Consider the following 21,987-nt stretch of genomic DNA (forward strand, 5'->3'; position numbering starts at 1 on the left):
AATTTTTCAGCCATGGTCAGGCAATCAGAAGCAGCCTTTCAGTTTGCACATTCCCCTCTTGCCCAAACTTCAACTGCACAGCTTCCTCTTCCCCAAATTCCATTTCCACATTTCCATTATTAACCTCTATAAGCATCACCCTTAAGCAACTAGAAACCATGTTCATGTTAGTAAACCAACCTCATTGTCCAAGCTTCACTTTTAAAGCTAACCTCAGGGTGGGTTAACCTTGGTGCTACCAATTTGCTTAAGGCCAAAATAGGGTAGGAAATGGATACAGACAAGGAAGAATGAGAAAGCAGGGAATTTCCAATTTCTTATTTTAGTTAGAGGGGCATTAAGATACATCATATAGCACTCTGAATCTTATATTAGATCTCCAGGACAGCATGGCTTGAATCCTTGTTCAGCCATTGAAACCCCCTAACTTGAGCAAGTCACACTCTTCTTTCATGTCAAACCTCCTCTGAAAAATCTTGCAGAGAAAACTCTATGATAGGGTTGCCCTACATTGGAACTGACTTGACAGCACATAACAACAAATATTTATACAGTTGGCCTTCCATATCCATGGATTCTTTATCCACGGATTCAACCATCTACAGTTTGAAAATATTGAAAATATTATAAATTCCTAAAACAACTTTGATGTGGCCATTTTATGTAAGAGACCATTTTACTAAACTGTTGTACTGTATTTAATGGGACTTGAACATCCATGTATGTGAATGTACGTATTTCTGAACTTCTCCCCCTGATCTCACACCAATGTTCACACACCCTTAGCTGCAGGAAAAAGATGGACAGCTGGCAGAAGAAAACATGGTATAGGATGAGAGAATGGGTGAAAATTAAACAAGAAATCTGCTCACAGCTTTCAGACGTCTTCACATTGACATCTGGAATACCAGCTCTTTTGTCCTCCACACTGGCACTGAAACATACACTCCTTCTTGTTCCCTTAAAAGCCATCATTCACCTACATTTTATGGGCTGGAAATTAGTAAAGCTATGAAGAACAACTTATGGCACTGAATGAAGTCAATTGCCAATATATTTTAATTGTGCTAGCAAGCAGACAAAATTGGAAATGCAGCAAAGGAAGGACCATTTTTTTAAAAAAAAAATCATAAGCAGCCAGCGTACTTAGCAACATGCTATTTTTAAAAGCAGTTTTGCACACAGGAGTTTATTCACATGCAGCACTTTTCAGTAGGCCTCTGTCCCTTTCCAATTTGCTCATTCTTCATCATAGGCCTGACAATACATTATGCACTCTTGGCCTCTTTAGCACAGCTACTTGGCAGGCAGCACTGCACTTTATAAGATTACTTCTTAAGACTTCCAATAATACCCAAGCCTATATTGCCTTTGAAGTCAACACTGGCAAGCTATGTCAACAGAAGCTTGAAAAATACAAGATTGTCACCAATCCAGATAAAAGTTTACAGCATGTGCTTTTTATCTGACAGTTTCAGATCTATAGCCTACTTTTGAAAATGTATCTGCAATATGTTTGTCTGCATGTCCTTATATACAAATAATAATAATAATAATAATAATAATAATAATAATAATAATAATAATAATTCTGCTTAATCACTTGGAATCCAAGCAGATTACTACACACCCCTACCTAAAAGAACAATAGAATGGAGATTGCTGAGATTTATCAGAGAAGTACACCATTGCTTTGGAGTGGTGAGATGTATGGCCTGGGAGGTGCATACAATCTTTTGGGTGTCTAGGGATGTCACATTTGGTTGACCAATAAAGTGGTCCCAAATGGCATTTTGAACCCAAGATCATGCCCATCTCTGATCTACAGACACATGATGCAGCCACCCTGCTGATGCTAAGCAGGTCTAGAGCTTATCACTGCCTGGATGGGAAACCATCTGGGAATCCCATGAGTGATGGCTTGAATTCTGTTGGAAGAAAGATGGAATATGCATGTGATAAACCGAGTAAATGACACAACACAGTTAGACCACCAATCTGCTTAACTATGGTTATTAACTGACATTAATCAGGAATGAACTATGGGTTTATTTGATCCTTTTCTTAGTGTTCTTCAAAAGAACTAATTTTCTCCTACATGGTTTTACCAGGACTAGTGCTAACAAGAGTTTCTGCTTGGGCTAAAACCTGAAACTAAAAGCAGATTATGGGTGCAGCAGTACTCTGATTAACAAACTAGTTTTCATCCATGCCATGCAACAACTAAATTTGTACACAAGAAAAGTCATGCAATCTGGTCGCAGTTCCTTAACCATCTTTCAGTAATCACAAACACTGTAGCTGCAGTGTCCGCAAACAGTTCATTGCAAGTAACAATAGGAAGTAACTGCAAGTAACTTCAAGGAAGTGAAATGATGAAACTTATCACAAGTAGATGCACCATTAAGTAGACTGTGGAAAAAATAAACAAACAAGCAAAAAAAGGTAGGATGATCACAGTAACAGAAGGGGCAAATATTTGAGGAAGCCAAGAGTTTATGAAATGAACAGCCTCCAGATATGATGCATTAAGCCCATTACCACAACAGGACTTTCTGAACACAAATTCCTTCTAGAAGCAGCTGGGATATTATTTTCCAAGGAGGCATTCAATGAAAGGGAGTCTTTTAGCAGCTGCTGAATAATTTTGCAGTGAGATTTGTGTCCTGAACTGCAGCTTCTATATGCAGTTTTCTTTGGTCAGCCTCTGGAGATCAGAATCAAAAATGCATTCCAAAGGACTAGATTAAAGTGGCTTCTCCGTGGTTTTTCTTAAGGACAGGGAATCCATACAGGAAATAGAAAGGAAAGCATTCCTATAGACAGCCACAACTTCTTCAAAAGTAAAGGCTGGTGGGCACCGATACTAGCAAAGCTGCTACCTATCCAAAAAGGGGTAGGCAAAAAAAAACCATTGGGCTTACTGTAATTCCTTATTTGTTTGTTGGTTGGTTTAAAAAGCAGAGCTGCAAAACTCAAGTCATGTCAGTTGAACTTCAAATTCTTCCCTTAGGATTACATGTAAGGAGGCCAGTTGCAGTTGCTCAGTGGCAAAAAAAAAAAGGTGTTTTAAGGATGTTTTAATTGTAATTTGTTTAATTGTATTTTATGGGAGCGATTGGAAGTCATGGAATGTATATTTTAATGTTGTAAGCTGCCCTGGTTCCACCACACAGAGGGGCAGGATATAAATTATTATTATTATTATTATTATTATTATTATTATTAAAATATTTTGATATCTTCTCAAAAGACCTTTCTGGTTTTACTTCTCATCTTCTAAAGCAGTGTTCCTCAAACTTTCTGGCCCCCATTTCTTGTTGGCAACAATAGTAGCACTCCCCCATGTGTCTTTCTTGATATTAGGTCTAATAATAAATAAATAAATAAATAAAAACAATTTAATATTCCACTGCAAATTCAACCCATTTCAGTCACTGCTCCCTTTGCACACAGTCACCTTGGGAGCAGCATCTGAGCAGTAACCAAGAAGCCTCTCAACTGTGCTGGCCTTGCAGCAAAGGCTGCTCCAGGCAAAAGGCTTCTCAATCACTGCTTCCTTTGCACCCAGACACCCTGGGAGCAGCAACCAGACAATTGGCTGCCCAGCAACTGAGAAGCCTCTCACTAATGCCATCCACCCAGCAAAGGCCAGTGCGGGTAAGAGGCCTCCTGGTTGCTGCTCAACCAGGTGCTTGGTTGCTGCTCTCAGGGTGACCAAGTGCAAAGGAAGAAGCTTCTCTGGTGAGGAAGGACAGGATGGTTCCATCCCTGCTCTCCTTTCAGCAGCAGGAAAAAAACATTTTTGTGCTGTCAGGCTTTTTAATCTGATGAAGTTTAAAAAGGCTTTCAAATGCTTTGTAAGTTTGTATATAGTTTATAGCACACGTTAATATTTTTAATCCACAATCGTTTTAATGTTTTAAATTATTTTTAAAAACTTTACATTTATACTTCTTAAATACTTTGGTATTTTTTTAAAAATTGAACTGTTTTAAATTCGGAGTGCTGCTTGGTATGTTTTTAAAGGTTTCATATTTTTAACTTAGTATTTTTTAAAGGATTTTACATTTTTATTTGTTATATTAAAATGTTTTAATTGTGTTTTAAAATTGAATTGTCTTATTGTTGTTTTTGTTTTTGTGGGATTTTAAGGTCCAAGTTGGGAGAAAAGCAGCTTACCATTAAATGAATAAATAAATGTTGCTGTTAGTAATGTTGAGTCCCTTTCTTGGGAGAAAGGTGGGATATATAAAATGAGGAGGAAGAGGAGATTGGTGGTTTCCAGTCTAGTTTTTCTGGGAAGGGAGTTCCAGAGCCTGAGGTCATTTACTGAGAAGTCCCTCTCCTCTGTTCCCACCAAATGTACCTCTGAATGTGATGGGACAGAGAGAAGAATCTCCCAAAAAGATCTCAAAACGCTGGCAGGTTCATATGGGAAAATAACAATCTGGACCCAAGTTATATAGGGCTTTATAGGCCATTACCAGTCCTTTGGATTCTGCCCAGAAACAGACAGGCAGCCAGTAGAGTTGTTGCAACAAGGGAGTTGTTTGCTCCCCGTAGTCAACCCCAGTTAACAATCTGGCTGCAGCTCTTTGGGCCAACTGGAGTTTCTGAACACTCTTCAAAGGCAGACCCATATACTGTGCTAAAGTAGCCCAAACAGGATGTAACTAGGGCATGTGTTCCCATGGCCAAGTCTGATCTCTGAAGGAATGGGTGTGACTGAGATTATGTAATCTATTTGAGAGTGGTTTTTGCAAGGTAGTAGGCAGGGATTTCCCCCCCTCCCAGCTTCACTATTTTTAACATAGATGCTCCCAAGCTACACTCTTCCAATCCTTTTTTTAATAATGCAAAGCATGACTTCAATTTACCGACTTCATTTAGTATGGCATCAACTGTTTTAGGAAACAGCCCCCTCCTTTTTCAGCTCATAACCAGTGACAGGTTAGCAAAGATGATAACTGTCCTACCGTAGCACCCATGGGAGCTAATCAGTATTAGTGCTTCCCTACGCTAAATGCAGTGTGCAATACTGTTTTGAGAAGACACATCTGCATCTCAATTTGAATTCATGAGCCAATTAGCTTCAGCACATTTACAAAGCACATGCAGCAATCTTAAAAAGAACTATGCTTCATTTTTTATACCAGAAAATTCAAAACATTCCACATTTTGGTATAAGTTTAAATGCTTTACAGCAAGAGTAAAGAATCTCTTTCAGTATGAGTTCTTGGGAGCTGCATTCTGGCAGAGGGCCAAAGGCAAAGGGATGGGACCAAACATACTTTCATATTTGAACTTGCAAGTCTTACTGACAGTAACTAAGCCTTAAGAGAGGCATTTCACCTGTATGGAGTCAGGAGGCAAATACTAAATAAATAAATAAATACCAGAGAAACCATGAAATGATGGCGTCATGGGGAAGGAAATATGAGTGTTTTGAAAGTCCAGATGGGCAGGTTTTGATTCCAAGGCCTCAGGTTCCCCACTTCTCTTTGATAGCCATAATCAAGTTCCTTCTTGAAAGTTAAGTTTAAGAAGGTTCTAGTTCTCATGGCTGAAGCAAAATGGAAAAACAGGATAGTACTTTGTGGTAAAGGTCATTAGACAACAAAGAGCATCCATTTAAGGGCTATAAAACTCACATGACATTTACATTCCTAGACAACAATTGGCTCCCCAACCTTTGGTCCTTCATTTGTTTTGGACTTCAGATCCCAGAAGCCCCAGCCAACTTGGTCAACAGTCAGGAATTACAGGAACTGACGTCTAAAACATTGGGAGGACCAAAGGCTGAGCCCAGAGAAAACTTTAGTATAATATTTGCATATTCTATGATTCTATGAAACAAGGTGCAAGTGAACTATGCCATTTACACATCTCAAATCTGGCACAGCAATTTCTATGAATGTATCCGAGTAGCTCCTCCGTTCTTGCTGCTTGTTAAGCCACCAAAGCTGTCTTTCCTGAGATGGCCTCACTGCCACTTTCACTCAAACTGACACTTTTTCAGTATCTAGATGAAAGATTACCCACAGCACTTGTGTTATTAATCTGAATTAGATTTCTGGGTGAAGATTAAATTTTGTACGCAAGCAATTTAATTGACAACGCTCAGGCTAATATTTCATCATATTAATTTCAACCAAATGGGGAATTCCATTTGTTTGAGAATAAAATTCAAGCTGTTTCTGCCTGAAAGCCCTCACTGCATCTACTATTTGGCTTGAAGCCCATCAGAAGCCTATGAACGGGGAATATTTTCTAGTTAGTGTGTGCCTCACCACCTAGTATACCTTAGCCCCAGGCTTAAAACATGAATGGCAGAAGCCAAAGTTTTATTTGTCTTTCCTCCCAAGACAGTTCATTAGCTCTCTCAACTGAACTGAGTTTGTTATGGCCTTGAGAGAACAACTTTCCCAACATATTCACACTGAAAATCAATGACTTATAAAATTAAACTTAAAACTAAGTGGTAAGAAGACCATGATGTGGTTTCAACACTGTGAGATACTGCATTAGCCATCCAACAAATCTTTGGGTTTATTGGTGTGAGCATACTTTTTATTGTTCTAACTTGACACATTTTGGGGGTTGCAGGGTTTAAGTCACAGGAACATGTACATAACATCAGCAGGACTGTCAGTTCAAGGGCTACACCACCCTTTATCAGCCAATTCCAGTGTTCCAGAGGCCCACAGCATGTTGTCATGGCTGACATTCTTGGAGACAGAAGTGGCACTGTGACATTTCTGGTTGCCTTGGGGGCCTTTTTCAGTGTGGATTCTTGCTTTTGTAGGGCACAGTATTTTTAAGGGTTTTGGCATAGAGAGGAGGGGGGTTGCCCCCAAAACATGGGATTGGGCCAATTTGGGGGGGGAGGGTGCTAAAGACTCTTAAGGATCATAGAAGTCCAAAGGGCCATACTGAACTTTTTTGAGGACCACATATGGCCATACAATTCCCATACATTGGGTCTAGGTAAGCTACCACTTACAGTGGGCCCTTGGTATCCACTGGGGTTCCAGGCCCCACTGTGGATACAAAAATCCATGGATTTGCAAGCCCCATTAAGTACAATGGCATAGTAAAATGGTGTCCCTTATATAAAATACCAAAATTAAGGTTTTCTGGATGGATGGATGGATGGATGGATGGATGGATATACGCGCACACGCGCACACACACACACACAGTCAGCTCTCCATATTCACTGATTTTATTACCCACTAATTTAATCCATGGTCTGAAAATATTTTTTAAAATATATAAATTCCAAAGGACAAACTGATTTTGGCATTTTATACATGGGACACAATCTTACTGTGCCACTGCATTTAATGGGACTTGCATATCCATGGATTTTGGTGTGTCCTGGAACCAAATCTCAGCAGACACCAAGGACCCACTGTATGTATGTATGCGTGTGCGCGCGCGTGTGTGTGTGTATATATAATATTTTCAAGCCATGAATGGTTGAATCCATGGATAAGGAATCTGTGGATACAGAAGGCCAACTGTACTTATTGCATCAATTAATTCTAAACTATTTCTACACAAAACGTACCTGAAATACATCACCTGGTTTTATTATTTTGTAACCCATAACCCACTGCTCCATTTTGCAAATAGCCACAAAGCCCATTCACCCTCCAGCCATGAGACAGGATTAGCCTTCCATTGGATTAGAAACAGATGTCTTCAGCAATACTAACTTTTCATATTTAAGGAAATTAATTCATTATAATCACTGAACTATAGAGTCACTCAGTAAATTCTATCATAATGTTTAAGGAACTAATTTACTATTAAATTGAGCCATTTGCCAATGACAATTAGTACAAGTACAAAATGATACTGGTAAAACTAAAAATCAGCACTCTACATCAGGCAAACAGGCCAGTCCCTGCACCACAGGATAAATGGACATAAAACAGACATTAGGAGTGGGAATACACAAAAATTGGTGGCAGAACATTTCAATCTCCCTGGGCATTCAATCTCAAACCTCAGAACAGCAGCCCTTGAACAAAAGAACTACAAAAGTAGATTGGAAAGAGAAACAGCAGAATTGGAATTCATCCACAAAATACAGTCCACAGCAGTGGACTGAACAGAGGTGATGGCTTCCTGGCTCACTACACACATTTCAACACTATCTGACCCCATCCTCAGTGGGGCGTCCTACACCCATCTAGTCTCTTCACCTACAGGCTAAACAAAGGCAAATTGGTCTTACCACTTCGTTGCCATACATGAAGGCTGGTTCCCAAAGCCTTTGTGCACCAATGACCATCATTAAACGTGGACTTGCCACTTCATTTCCATGCACAAAGGATTTTTAATTTGAATTGACATTCTCACATATCAATGACATATATATGTCTGTCCCTGGCTTCCACGCCACCAAATGCATCTGAGAAAGTAGACTGAAGCCTACGAAAGCTCATGCTGCTAACTTCTTTCTTTTAGTATCCATGGTCTTTCAGTTAGTCTCAAAGGTACTATAGTGAGAATAGGAACAAGAGAAGTCTTTGTACTGTATATGGTTAGTTCCATGTTTAACAAGTGCACCATAGTTCCTAATTGAACATTTTGATCTTTATTCCTTTAAAAACAATGGTGCATTTTTACACCTTATTCATTTTCCTCTTTTCCCATTATTTAAGCATTTATAAATTTATGCAGGCAGGCCAAGCAAATATGCCAAAAACCTATTACTGATCAGGAATGAAAAGCAATTAATGTATATAATCCAAGTAATTAATGTACAGAATCTATATTCCATTTTCTGAATAAGCTCAGCAAGTAATAGATTCAAGATCCATCCATAAATCTACTTATTCATAACATAATTCTCACAACTGCAACAGGCAGCGCAGAATTGTTAAGAAAAGTACCAGGCAAAGTCGCTGCAGGAGCAGCCACCTTCGTTTTCAACTACTGTTATATGCTGGGTGGCTATTAAACTGTAACTAATTGCTAGTGAGAATGTTTCAGGCCTTTTACAGTCTGCTCCTCAGGAGCACAGACCACAAGGCAGCTGGCTGTGAACTTTCACAACACTTTACAGATAAAATCACTCAATCCATTCCAGCTTTGAAATTGGGATTTATATGAGTCCAGTGGATGAAATCTTGGCTTCTGCTTCTCCTGTGTTATTGGATATGTTCCAATTGAGACAGGATGCCTGAGAAGATCAGAGCCACTACATGTGTACTGGGTCCTTTCTCTTCCTAGTTTATAAAAGCAGCTACTACCAACCAGTCTCCCATAGCCCTTTTCTGCACAAGGTTCTGAAATATGTGGTGGCCTCACATCTCCAGGGGTTTCTGGATTAAACAGCACGTCTATAGATTCATTTCAATCTATCTTCAGGACTGGCTATGGGACAAAGACTGCTTTGGTTGCTGTGGTGGATGACCTACATAGGGAACTGTGCAGAAAGAACATGTTCCTGTTGGTTCTCCTGAACCTTTTGGCAGCTTTCCATGCCACTATACACAGCATCCTTTTAAACAACCTTTCTGGGGTGGGCCTTGAGGGCACTGTTGCTTCCTGTCATTCCTGGAGATGCACACTCAGGAGGTGGCTCTGGAGGATTCTTGTTTGACTCTATTAGCATTGGCTTGCAGAGTTCCCCAGGGTCCAGTTTTGTCCCTTATGCTATTTAACATCTACATGAAACAACCAGAAAAGGTCATCTGAAGGTCCAGAATTGGGTGTCACCAGTACATTGATAACTATCAACTGTATCTCTCCTTTCATTCAGTTCCAAGGAAGCTATTTCTGTATTAAGCCAATGCCTGCTGTCATTGGCGGGATACAGACCGCTCCTTTGAGGCAGCCTGCACCCGCCCCTTTTCCCTCCGGATTGAGGCCTGGGCATCCACAGCAGCAGCCCCAGAGGCCCCATTCTACTGCTTCTCCAGGCCTTGGGGAAGTGGCAAAATACCGCTTCCCCATGGTCTAGAAAGGGATGTCTTTGGGGCTTCATGCCCCAAGGACACCTCGACAGCTGTGGGGAAGGGAAGAAAGAGGCCACTCGGCACCTTTCTCTTCCACATTGCTGGGGTGGCAAAAAGGAGCTCTGTTTCAGAGCTCCTTCCCGCAATGCTGAAAGGGTGCCCCAAGCACCCTGCAGCGTCGTGGGGATGTCACACCTGCACTGCGGTGTGGCCGTGACATGATAATGGCAGCACCCGTGTATAGAAGGCGCCGCCATTATCACACTGCCGCGACATGCTAGGGTTGCAGGGCGTGCGGTGGTGCCGCCCTCAGGCAACCCTAGCACGTATCCAGGCCGGTGCAAAACGCCGGTCTGGAAAGCCCCACTAATAGACTGAATGATGGCAAACAAATTGAAGCTTAATCGAGACAAGACAGAGGTACTCCTGGTCAGCTGTAATGCAAAATGCAGTGGACAAACTGCTCGGCTACCTTGCGCAGCAAAAAGAACCTGCAAAAAGCAGGTTCTTTCTGCAGTGCGGTTGTGACACCGCAAGGCGCCAATGGCACACTTGCGGCATCACAAAGGCGCCGGGACGTGCAGACACTAGGCGTCCATCATGTCAAAATGGCGGCGCCCGTATGTACAGGGCACTGCCATTTTGACGCCCTCGTCACATGCGAGGGGCAAATCACGTCTGGAAGCGCCGCCCCTCACACGTAACAATGGCTCCCCATAGGGCCCGTCTGTCCAGTGCCTAAGAAGAAAGTGAGTGGCACTCATAGTGAGGAGACTTGTAGCAAAGTCAGTCACAGGATAAAATGCAAAGTCTGACCAAATAATATCAATAAGACTTGAGGGAAAACCTATCAATATAACCATAATCCATGTTTATGCTCCAACTAAAGTGGCAGAAGAAGAAATTAAAAGTTTCTGTGTTGCTATCTAGAAGAAAATTGACCACACATTAAAACAAAACTTCTTATTAATCATATATGACTGGAATACAAAGTAGGATCTTTGACCTAGGATCCAGAAATTTGACCTAGGATAAAGAAATGAAGCTGGAGAGCTACTGACTGAATTCTGCAAGGCCAACAGTTTATGGGAAACACATTCTTCAAACAACCAAAGAAGCAACTGTATACATGGGATCACCTTTTGGCCAATACAGAAATCAAACAGACTACATAATCAGAAGCAGAAGATGGAAAAGCTCAATTCTGTTTTTAAAAAAACAAAGCTGAAAGCAAACTGTGGCACAGACCATGAACTGCTGTTACCAAAAATCAGAATAAAGCAAAAGAAGAACATTAACCAAAATAAAACCTGAAGTACAAACTCACAGAATGTACAGATAATGATCTGCACTATTAATAGATTTGCACTATTAAGTCTAATTCACCGGAAGCCAGAAGAACTCTGGCATGAATCCAGGAAAGTTGTGTGGGAGGAACACAAAATGACACCATCAGTAGCCAAAAGGAAAGAGAAGCATCAGTGGATGGCAGATGAAACTCTACAAGTAGTTAAGGAAAGATGAGAAGCAAAGTTAAAACTGACAGAAACCGAGTCAGAACATTGAATGCAACTGTTCAGTGACTTGTGCAAAGGGACAAAGAGAACTACTATAATAATCAATGCAGAAAAACAGAAGATAACCAAAAAGGAGAAGAGACCTCCTCCACAAGATCCAAGCAATCAAAGAGAAATTTAAACCATGAGTGAGAATGTTATACAATAACAGGGCATAACCAAGTACAGAAAAAAACTTGATAGAAACAATACACTGAAGGATTATATAAAAAATATGAAAGGATGACAGATTCATCTAAGGAAGAATCATTTGAAGATGAACCTACAATTTTAGAAAGTGAAGTGGAAGCTGCATTCAGAGCACTCAGGACAAATAAATCACCAGGCACAGATGGCATACTAAGAGAGCTGCTTTCAGCTACAGAAACAAATCTGCTCTAACTAAAATATGTCAAGAAAAATGAAAAATAAAATAATGGTCCACAGATTGGAAATACAATGAGCCCGAGTTATACGCTGGTGCGTTTTATGTGGCTTCCAGCATATGCTGGAAGCCACACCAGAAAGAAGGGAGCCATGTGCCGGAAGAAAACAATGGTGCACGCTCCTGTGGCATGCGCCCTGCGCACCGCAGCTGCACAGTCACAGGCAACAAGCCCCATTCATTTGAATGGGGCTTGAGCATCTGTGTTTTTCCCTTATCCGGGGGGGGGGGGGGATGTCCAGAACAGATCCCCACATAAGGGAAGGGACAACTGTACTCAATATACATATTCCAATTCACAAAAGGGACACTAGTGATTGCAGTAACCACAGGACCATTGCATTAATCTACCCTGCAAGCAATGTGATGGTCAAAATTCTACAACAAAGACTTTTACCGTATATGGACCAATAAATGCCACATGTCCAAGCTGAGTTCAGGAAAGGAAGAGGCACTAGACATCATACAGTAAGCATATGCTGGATAATGGAATGTACAGTCAGCCCCCCATATCCACGGATTTTTTATCCACAGATTCAAACATCCATGGTTTGGAAATATTTTTTAAAAATATAAATTCCAAGAAACACACCCTGAGTTTGGCCTTTTATATATAAGGGATATCATTTTACTATGCCACTGTATATAAAGGGACTTGAGTATTCATGGATTTTGGTATCCACGGAGGGTCCTGGAACCAAATACCAAGAACCCATTGTACTAAAGAATTTCAAAGGAACAGCTACAATTAGGATACATAGATGACACCATACTTTTATACAGAAAACAGTAAAGACTTAGAATGATTTTGTTACTTATATTTATTTCAAAGATTTATATCCTGCCTTTCTCCCACAATGCACCAGTGAGCATTCTGATCAATTTAAGTTTTCCATCCAAATTATAAAATACCCGGAGCTAAAGCCACAGTCAGACTTGTATGTACCTGTAATTTGTGAACAAAATTACCTTGACTTGCATGGCAATACTGCTGTCCAACCCAAAGTACTTTAAAGGAATCCCCAACAAAAATGCAATCATCATCCAGGCCATTTACAGTTCATACAGAAACCTCAAGTACATGGCTGGCAAGTTGTCAGAAAGCAATGATATTAATATTTACATTGAAGCACTTCTGTTTTAATTCCATGCCCAAGTCGTTTCAGTATGCTATCATTAACCTCAGAATGGTTTACTAACAGTGCTAGTAGCACAAGTCATGACCCTTTATAATCACGTAACTCTTTTAGATTAGGAAGCCTTGGAGTTTCTCACTGTAACACCCAAGTCACAGCTAGAAAGGAACCATTTGCAACTGTTCATCTGCAAGGTATCTACTACTTTGGTTCCCTCAGGGGGAACATACTCATTGACCAGAGCTGGAAAAGACATTACAGCTGCTGGGCCAAGATGAAATTTTAGAAATCTTCAGCATAATCACATTTCAACTTAACCACAGAAAGCGCACAAAGATTTGAGATTAAAATAAAATCTACCCACAGGAGAATTTCAAATCAACATTAAAATTCACAGCAAAATGTATAGTGCTCATTTACTACCAGAAGAAGTAAGTAGAAGATAATCATCAGTGAGTCTTCATGTAGAACCAACAGCTCATTCTTCAGCCATTTACAGACCAAACCTGCATACCCAAAGATCACAGTGACCAAACAACAACAGCCAACTGTTTGTAGGATAAACAGTTCAAATCACCCAAGTCAAAGCACAAACTACAAGGCATCTGCAGGGGGGAGGTCCAACATAATTTGTCCCAAATGGAAAATTCATTCACTGAATCATTCATAAGGAAATTCTGCTTGGACTTCAAGGGGCTGGAAAGGATTTCTTGTATCTCTCGAAAGACCAGTCTGCTAGCCTCCTATCTCAACCCCAAAGGAAGATCCATAACAACAACAGTTAGAAGAATCTGGATTGTACAATTTGGTTTTGGTTCAGAAGATCTTTTAAAGTACAGTATTTGTATAAATTATATTTGTATAAACAGTATACTGTTGTGGGACACCATTAGTCCCTATGCTACAGACATGAGATTTTCTTCGTTTTCTTTGTTTAAATATATGCCCAATTCTGAGCTCCCACACAATAAAATTATTTCAGTTCGTTTAGATCCCATGATAACTCTTGGGCATGAAATAGCAGTGAACAAGAAAAGTGGTCCGTTAGAGCAAAGTCAGTGAGAAAGTCCCTGCCTTGTACAACAGCTGTGTACCCATGCTAAGGGCTAAGGAATCAATAGGCGCTAAGAAATAAAGGTCACCATGTTATATAGTAGTTTAATTGATATTCCTAATGCCCACTGTGTTGTTTTGTCAGCTCTGACAAACACAACTGTGGGATCCAACATAATTAGTCAATCTACACAAAGCTTTCTTCAGTACGTACATCCTCAGTACTGAAAAAACAGAATGTGTGTTTTTGAGAGAGAGAGAGAGAGAGAAAGGATTTTCCTCCTGAGCTGATGTAAACGTGTTGGGACTTTAGATATTTTAGAGACTCTTATATCAGAATTCCCTCTACAAGTAGGATTCCTCTGCTAATAAAATAAAAATAAAAACAAAGAGGCCCTGAGGAGCTGAACAATGTAGTATAGCATAAGCTTTCATGAACTACACTCTGCTTCATCAGATGAATGAAATGTTAAGCATTAATTTCAGAAATCTACACAGCATGCAGAGCTAGAGGGCAGAAACTGAAGACCCAAAACCACTGCTTACATATTGTTACACCAGGTCAGCCAATTAGCACACACAGAACATAATAAATAGTACCAGAACATTTGTTATCAGCAACAGTTGTTTTGTAAATGATAACACAATTATCATTGCCTAAAAATATAAAGGCAATTGTTTCTATTCCAGCTAGCATGTGTCATTTTAATTAAATTAGTCTGTATGCAACAGCTAACATATTACCATTGTCTAGGTCCATTTTCAGTTATCTTTTAAATATCTTACAATATACACATCTGTACTTTCCATTCTCCTGCAAGCATGCTCAAGCACTTCTTAAAATAAAAATATCATTGATATATAAAATGTTAACAAACAAAAGTTTGCTGTTATTGTTAATCGCCCTCAAGTCAATCAACTCATGGTGACCCTGTGGATGAGAAATCTCCATAGACTCCCTATCCGCCACTGCTCTGCTCAGTTCCTCCAAATTCATACTCGTGATCTCTTTTATAGAGTCTATCCATCTAGCATGTGGCCTTCCTCTCTTTCTGCTTTCCTATACCTTTCCTAATATTTTTTTCCCAATGAATTGTGCCTTCTCATGATGTGACCAAAGTATGACAGCCTCAATTTGAAGCCAATCCTCTTGGCTTCCAGGGAGACTTCTGGCTGTAGGACTCATTTGTTTGACTTCTTGGTTGTCCGTGGTATTCTTAGCACTTTTCTCCAGCACCACATCTCAAATGAATTTTGTTCCTATCCGCTTTCTTAACTGTCCAGCTCTCACATCCATACATGGTGACAGGGAATACAATAGCTTGTATGATTCTAACTTTTGTGCTCAGTTGAATATCTTTGTTCTTTATCATCTTTTCTAGTTCTTTCATAGCTGCCCTCCCCATTCTTAATCTTCTGATTTCTTGACTGCAGCCCCTGTTCTGGTTAATATTCCATCCCAGATATGAGAACTGTTTCTATTTCCTCATTGTCTAGGTTGAATTTGTATAAATTCTCTGTGGTCATTATTTTTGTTTTCATTATGTTCAATATTAATCCTGTCTTTGTATTTTCTTCCTTGACTTTTCTTAGTAGTTGTTTCAGGTCTGTGGTGTTTTCTGATAGTAGTATGGTGTCATCTGAATATCTTAATTGTTGATACTCCTTCCTCCCATTTTCACTTCTTTCTTCTACTGTGTCCAAGCCTGCTTTCCATATAATGTGTTCTGCATACAAGTTGAACAGATAGGGTGAAAGTATGCAGCCTCGCCCAACCCCTTTGCCGATTGGGCCTATAGTTGTTGTAGTCTTCTGTGACTCCTTTTTTTGTGGATGGAGATGTATATTGATCGTTTCCAATCTGCTGGTCATTGCTTTGTTGTCCATATCTGTTGACATTTGTTAACAGTAGAGTTGATTCTCTCAGTGTGAACTGAAGCAATTCAATTGGAATGTCAGTTGTTCCTGGTGATTTGTTTTTCCTCATTTTTCTTATTACAGCTTCTATCTCACTTTTTAAAATTTGAGTTTCATGCATCCTTCATTTTTAAATTTCTTTTATATAACTCAGGGATAGGCAACCTTTTTGAGCCAGGGGCCGGGTTGCTGTCCCTCAGACAACTGGGGGGTCGAAGCCAAAAAATAAATAATTAAATAATTATATATATATATAAACCGGGGCAAATGTAAGACAAAATTTTCAAATGGATGACACTTTTTTTTAAAAAATGGAGGACACACAAAAAAAATTGCAGATTTTTTTAAAAATGTTAATATAAATGCATGTTTCTGAGGCTTCTATAGATAATTGCCCCCCCTTGCCCGCCTCCTCCTGATAGGCCCTCGCGCGAGAGGCCAAAGGCCCTGGTGGCAATCGGTGGCAGGACCAGCCTGGGGCCGGTCCCAAGGCCTCGCCGGGCCACACCCGGCCCACGGGCCGCAGGTTGCCTACCCCTGATATAGCTCTTTTGTGTATTGCATCCAATGTCTTTTTATCCCTTCTAGGTCCTTATATTATTTTTATTGTCATAGAGCATCCCAATGCTTGGTTTGAATTTTCCTTTGATTTTCCGGATCTTGTGGAATAGGTCTCTTGTTATTCCCTTTTTGTTATTGTCTTCTGTTTCTTTGCACCGATCACTGTAGTAGTTTATCATTTCGCACTAGCCGCTGCATTCATGGTTCTTAATTTGTTCCTATCCCCTTTTTGTTTTTCTTCCCTTCTTTCCCAGATCTTGTGGAATAGGTCCCTCATTCTTTCCTTTTTGTTACTGTCTTCTGTTTCTCTGCACTGGCCATTGTAGTAGTTGTCTTTGTCTTTTCGCACTAGTCTTTGTACTGTATTGTTGCATTCACAGTTCTGAATTTGTTCCTGTCTCCCTTTTGTTTTTCTTTTCTTCTTTCCTTCACTGCCTGTAGAGTTTTATTTGTCATCCATGGTTCAGTACTGTACTGAATTTGCTCTTCTTATTGTTTATCACAAATGCTAGCTGCAAAGTATTCTCCCACTACCAGTGGCAACTAGTGGCTCCCAAATCAATGGGGACATGAACCCATGTTAAAGGAACTATCCAAGGAGCTGAACCTATTTTGAGGACAGAGTTCAGTACTGTGGAAAACCTCTTTAAACCAGGATGGATTCACCTTCCCATTGGCAGAGGAATCACTAGCTGCCACCATCTCCCACAAAGAAGGAGACTGTGGCTCAGCACTGGCTAAGGTCCAAAACACACTGCAGAAATAATCCAGTTTGAGACTACTTTAACTGCTCTGGCTCAGTATTAGGGAATCCTGGGAATTGTGGTTTATTGTGGAACCAGAGCTCTCTGATATAGAAGCCTAAACAACTTACAAAACTACAGATTCCAGAATTCCCTCACACTGAGCCAGGCCAGTTAAAGCGGTCTCAAACTGGATTATTTCTGCAGTGTGTTTTGGACCTTTGCTAGTGCTGAACCACAACACAGTTATAATGACATAGAAAAAGAGGTGCCAGACTATCCACTAGGTTTGCTGTGGTTGAAAGAGTGTTTTCAAAACAGGAAGGCTACAAAGCTTTGTTAGAGGCTCAAAGGCCTCTCAACAGCAAAAGACTGATGATATATTTCACAGATGACTTATTAAAAAGCCCCACAGAATCTACTGGAGCTTGCTTTCAAGTAAACAGGAACAAGCCTAAGTTGTAACTGAAAGCATTTCTTTTTCTACAGTAAGAATGGATGATTGGTTTAAGCAAGGTTTCTACAGTGTGGAATGCTGTTAGGAGTCCCTTTATTTCATCCACGTAGGTCACCCAGTATCTCCCTTAGGAAGCAAGTGGACACTGTCTACTAGGCTGAGCTGCATTTTAAATCAGATGTGCACCCTCACGTGACACACCACAATGAAATAACCTCAGCTTTCAATTTTTTAAATACAACTAAAGGTAGGCAGTACTGAGAGTCCCTTCGCCTTTTGTGTCATGTCTTTTATTGGAGTTTATCAAATGGGGGAAATCCCCTGCAGAAACAGGGGTTTGAATCAGAAAAAATCCGCAAAAGCGGGTTGATTTTTACACGACGTCGTTGTTAAAGTGGTATTAACCTGAAGGGAAAGTAGATGGAAAGTAAGACAAAAGATGCTCCTTTTTACTTTCAGAAAATCCTGAAAGTAAAAAGGAGTGGCTTTTGTCTACTTTCTGTTTGGGTTAGCACCAGTTTAACAACGGCGTGTGTGAAAATCAACCTGCTTCTGCAGTTTTTTTACAGCTTTTAAATCCCATTTTTGCACAGGATTCCCCCTGCGTGATAAACTCATTCGATTGTAAGCCTGAGGGCAGGGAATTGTCTGATTAACATTTTGTAAGCCACTCTGGGAGTTTCTGTGGCAGAAGAGCAGGGTATAAATACTTCAAAATAAACGAATAAATAAAAGAAAAATACAACCTACCACATGGCACACCTGCTCCTCAGTTCTGCCAACCTTATTTACAGAATATACTGACTAAAGGAACAGGACAGCAACATTACAAAGAAGGCAGAGAATGTCACCAATACATTAAAGATGCTCTACCACATTCGCTATTAAGTAAGCATGTCTCTAGCATTTAGGGGAAACACACATTCATTCACACCTCTACTCTTAATCTTTGGTCCAGATTAGCTATTTATTTCGCACCGAGGTATTAGTGATCATCCATAAAAGTATGCCACCTGCAAAGGGAGTGGGTGTGTCCCAGAAAGCAAATGCGTAGCTCAAGAGGAGTTGGACACAACATTAAACAGGAGAAGAACATGACACCCTGAAGAGTGCAAGCATTTTCTTCGCTGAAAGCCTTTTGACAGGCGACATGCTTGGTGACCAGTTTCTTAATCCATTAAAATAATCACTCTGTAGCGGGAAGGACGGCAATATGGGAAAGAAAAGCCCAGGAAAGCTTTGCATGAGACCAATAGCATCAGTAGAGAGGTGCAGGTGTTGCTTGGAGAGGGAGCGAAATAGAGTTAGATGCCCTGATCCTGTCTCCTATTTCAAAACTTTTTATATAAGTGATACCATTTTACTAGGCCATTGTATTTAATGGGACCTGAGCATCCACTGATTTTGTTATTGGGGGGGGCATTCCTGGAACCAAACCCCAGCAAGTAACAAGGGCCCAGTGTATTGAGTTAAATACTGAATGTATTTAAATAAATCTGTCCTAATTTGAACAATGTCATTTCATTATAAAATGTTAAAAATGAATACACCCGAAGATCAAAATGTAAATACATACACTAAACAAACAAAATATTTTTTTTCATACACTACATGAGGAGAGGGGGTGAGAGCTCCACATTTAGATGCCCCAAGGATTAAAAAGTTTGAGAACAACTACACTAGACAACATTTTGGCTGCAAAAAGAGGGTACTGGGGGGCTTGATCTGCTAAGTGTATCCCCAACTTGGTGCAATGGTTTCCCTTTTGGACTAGGACACTGGGAAACCAGGGCTCAAGTCCTGCCTCAGCCACTGAAACCCACTGGGTGACCCTGGGCAAGTCACACTCTCTCAGCCTCAGAGGATGGCCACAGCAACCCCCCTTGAAGAAACTTGACAAGAAAACCCCATGATAGGCTCACCTTAGGGTCGCCATAAAGAACGACTTGAAGGCACACACAACAACCACAACAAAGCCTGTGAAACATTTTAATTGTTTGAACTTTATAATAGTTTTATATACACAGATCCCTCCATATTTGTGGCTTTGACATTTGCGGATTTGATTATTCACGGATTTGATTAATATGTTCTCTGTAGGAATATCTAAGTCCTCCACCACAACTCTGTGGTCAACTTTAACTAAAAGTTGCACTGAAAGACCTAGAGATTCCTATAGAGAATACTCTACTAGGCATTTGTGGCTCCTCCAGTGCAGTTCTATGGTCAGTGTTTGTCAGACATTGACCACAGAGTTGCACTGGAGGACCTAGAGATTCCTAGAGAGGTGTCCTCGCAGGTAAAAGCATGGTGACTTTGTTATTTGTGGTTTTCTCATATTCACAGGGGTCCTGTGCCCTTAACAACCGCTCCCAGATAATGGAACGGCCTGCCGGATGACATATGTCTTATCATCACCTTAAACAGCTTTTAAAAAACTATTAATATGGCTCTCTTCTGGCAGGCCTTTCCTGAATAGATACCCGGCCACCAAAAGAATATCAGCCAAAGGAATATCCAACCTATTGACCCTGATCTCTGCTGCAATCCATCATTTATGTTGTTATTTACTTTATCATTTTAAGTTAAATTTTTAAATAGTTAACTGTTTAATTGTATTTTAAGGGGGATGGTTGCGGGAGACAGGGAATGTATATTTTAAGCCGCTCCGATTGCATTGTGCAGAGGGGCGGGATAAAAATATTATTATTATTATTATTATTATTATTATTATTATTATTAACCCCAGAGAATACGGATGGACAAGTGTGTGTATATAAATAATATATAAATATAAATATAATATAAATAATATAATATTTAAACAATAAAATATAAACATATAAATAAATATAAATTATATAATAAATTATAATTATGATTACTGTATAAAATAATTATATTATATAATTTATTATTTATATAATAAATATAAATTATATAAATTATATTTATATTACATAAATAATTATATTATATAATTTATTATATTATATTATTGATATAATAAATATAAATTATATAAATTATATTATATAATTATATTATACAATTTATTATATTATATTATAATTTATCTAAGTTATATAACTTAGATAATTATTATTATATTTTATATATTATAATTATTATTATTAACCTTTATTTATAAAGCGCTGTAAATTTACACAGCACTGTACATACAATCATTTTAAATATAATTATATAAATATATAATATAATAATATATTAAATAATGATAATGATAATTTAGATTGTATATTTATATAATAGCTTTATCTATGAGCTGCCTTGGGTCCCTCAATAATAATAATAATAATATTTTAGATTATATATTTATAGAATAGCTTCATCCATGAGCCGCCTTGGGTCCCTCCGGGGAGAAAGGCGGCTTACAAATGGATCAAAACAACAAATGTAAAGCGGGTCACAAAGGATAAACAAAAAGCCTGACAGCCACTGCTCTGGGCTCCATTCGCGGAGGGGAAAAAAGAAGGTCCTGGCCAGGGTTTAAGGGGATGGGGAAGTCCATCTTCCAGGCTTGTCTCCCCATCCCTAGAACAGGAAGGGGAGCGCCTCTGTCCATGTGCAGAGTGCCCTTTCCTCGTGGCAGCCCCAAAGCCCCCCACACAAACACTTTGGAGGGACCCCAACCCAAAATGGAGGCTGAAACCCAGCCTGCGAACGCGTCGCCCTCCAAAGGGCTGTCTGCTTGCCTTTTGGGGGGGTTTCCTCCCAACGGAGCCTCACCTGATACGAGTCAGATCTCCCTCTTCGGTTCCAAAGCTGGAGACGAACAAACGCCCCTCAACGTCGCCTTACAAACTCAATGGGACCCCCATGGCTCCGCCCACTTCCACCGCCTGGCCCCGCCTCCTCTCTCTCTGTCAGTCAGTACAGTACAGTACAGTACTTTGGCCTCCCGCTCCTCCCAAGCGACGCAGCGTGATGGCGTCACCAGTGCGCCGCCCTTGCGAACGTCCCCCTCCCCTCCTGGTTTCCATGGAGACCAGCTTGGGCCCTGCCCCTGCTAAGGAATGTACTACTACAGATAGACCTTCAATGGGCTTTCATACCCCCCCTCCACACACACACCCCTGAAAGTGGGAAATAAATGAATACAAATGTCAAATAAGTTTTAT

The 21,987-nt window shown here is 40.0% G+C and overlaps 1 protein-coding gene across 1 annotated transcript in view; it reads right to left on the minus strand.

Annotated features, from left to right (window-relative positions):
- Positions 1-21,737, minus strand: part of MICU1 (mitochondrial calcium uptake 1) — a 170,597-nt gene extending 148,860 nt beyond the window's left edge. Inside the window, exon 1 of the mRNA XM_042457029.1 lies at positions 21,596-21,737. The gene's annotated coding sequence lies outside the window, so the exon portion shown is untranslated. The remainder of the gene's footprint in view (positions 1-21,595) is intronic.
- Positions 21,738-21,987: the final 250 nt, after the last annotated feature.

The sequence above is a fragment of the Sceloporus undulatus genome, chromosome 3 (assembly GCF_019175285.1).
Source record: "Sceloporus undulatus isolate JIND9_A2432 ecotype Alabama chromosome 3, SceUnd_v1.1, whole genome shotgun sequence".
Lineage (NCBI taxonomy): Eukaryota > Metazoa > Chordata > Lepidosauria > Squamata > Phrynosomatidae > Sceloporus > Sceloporus undulatus.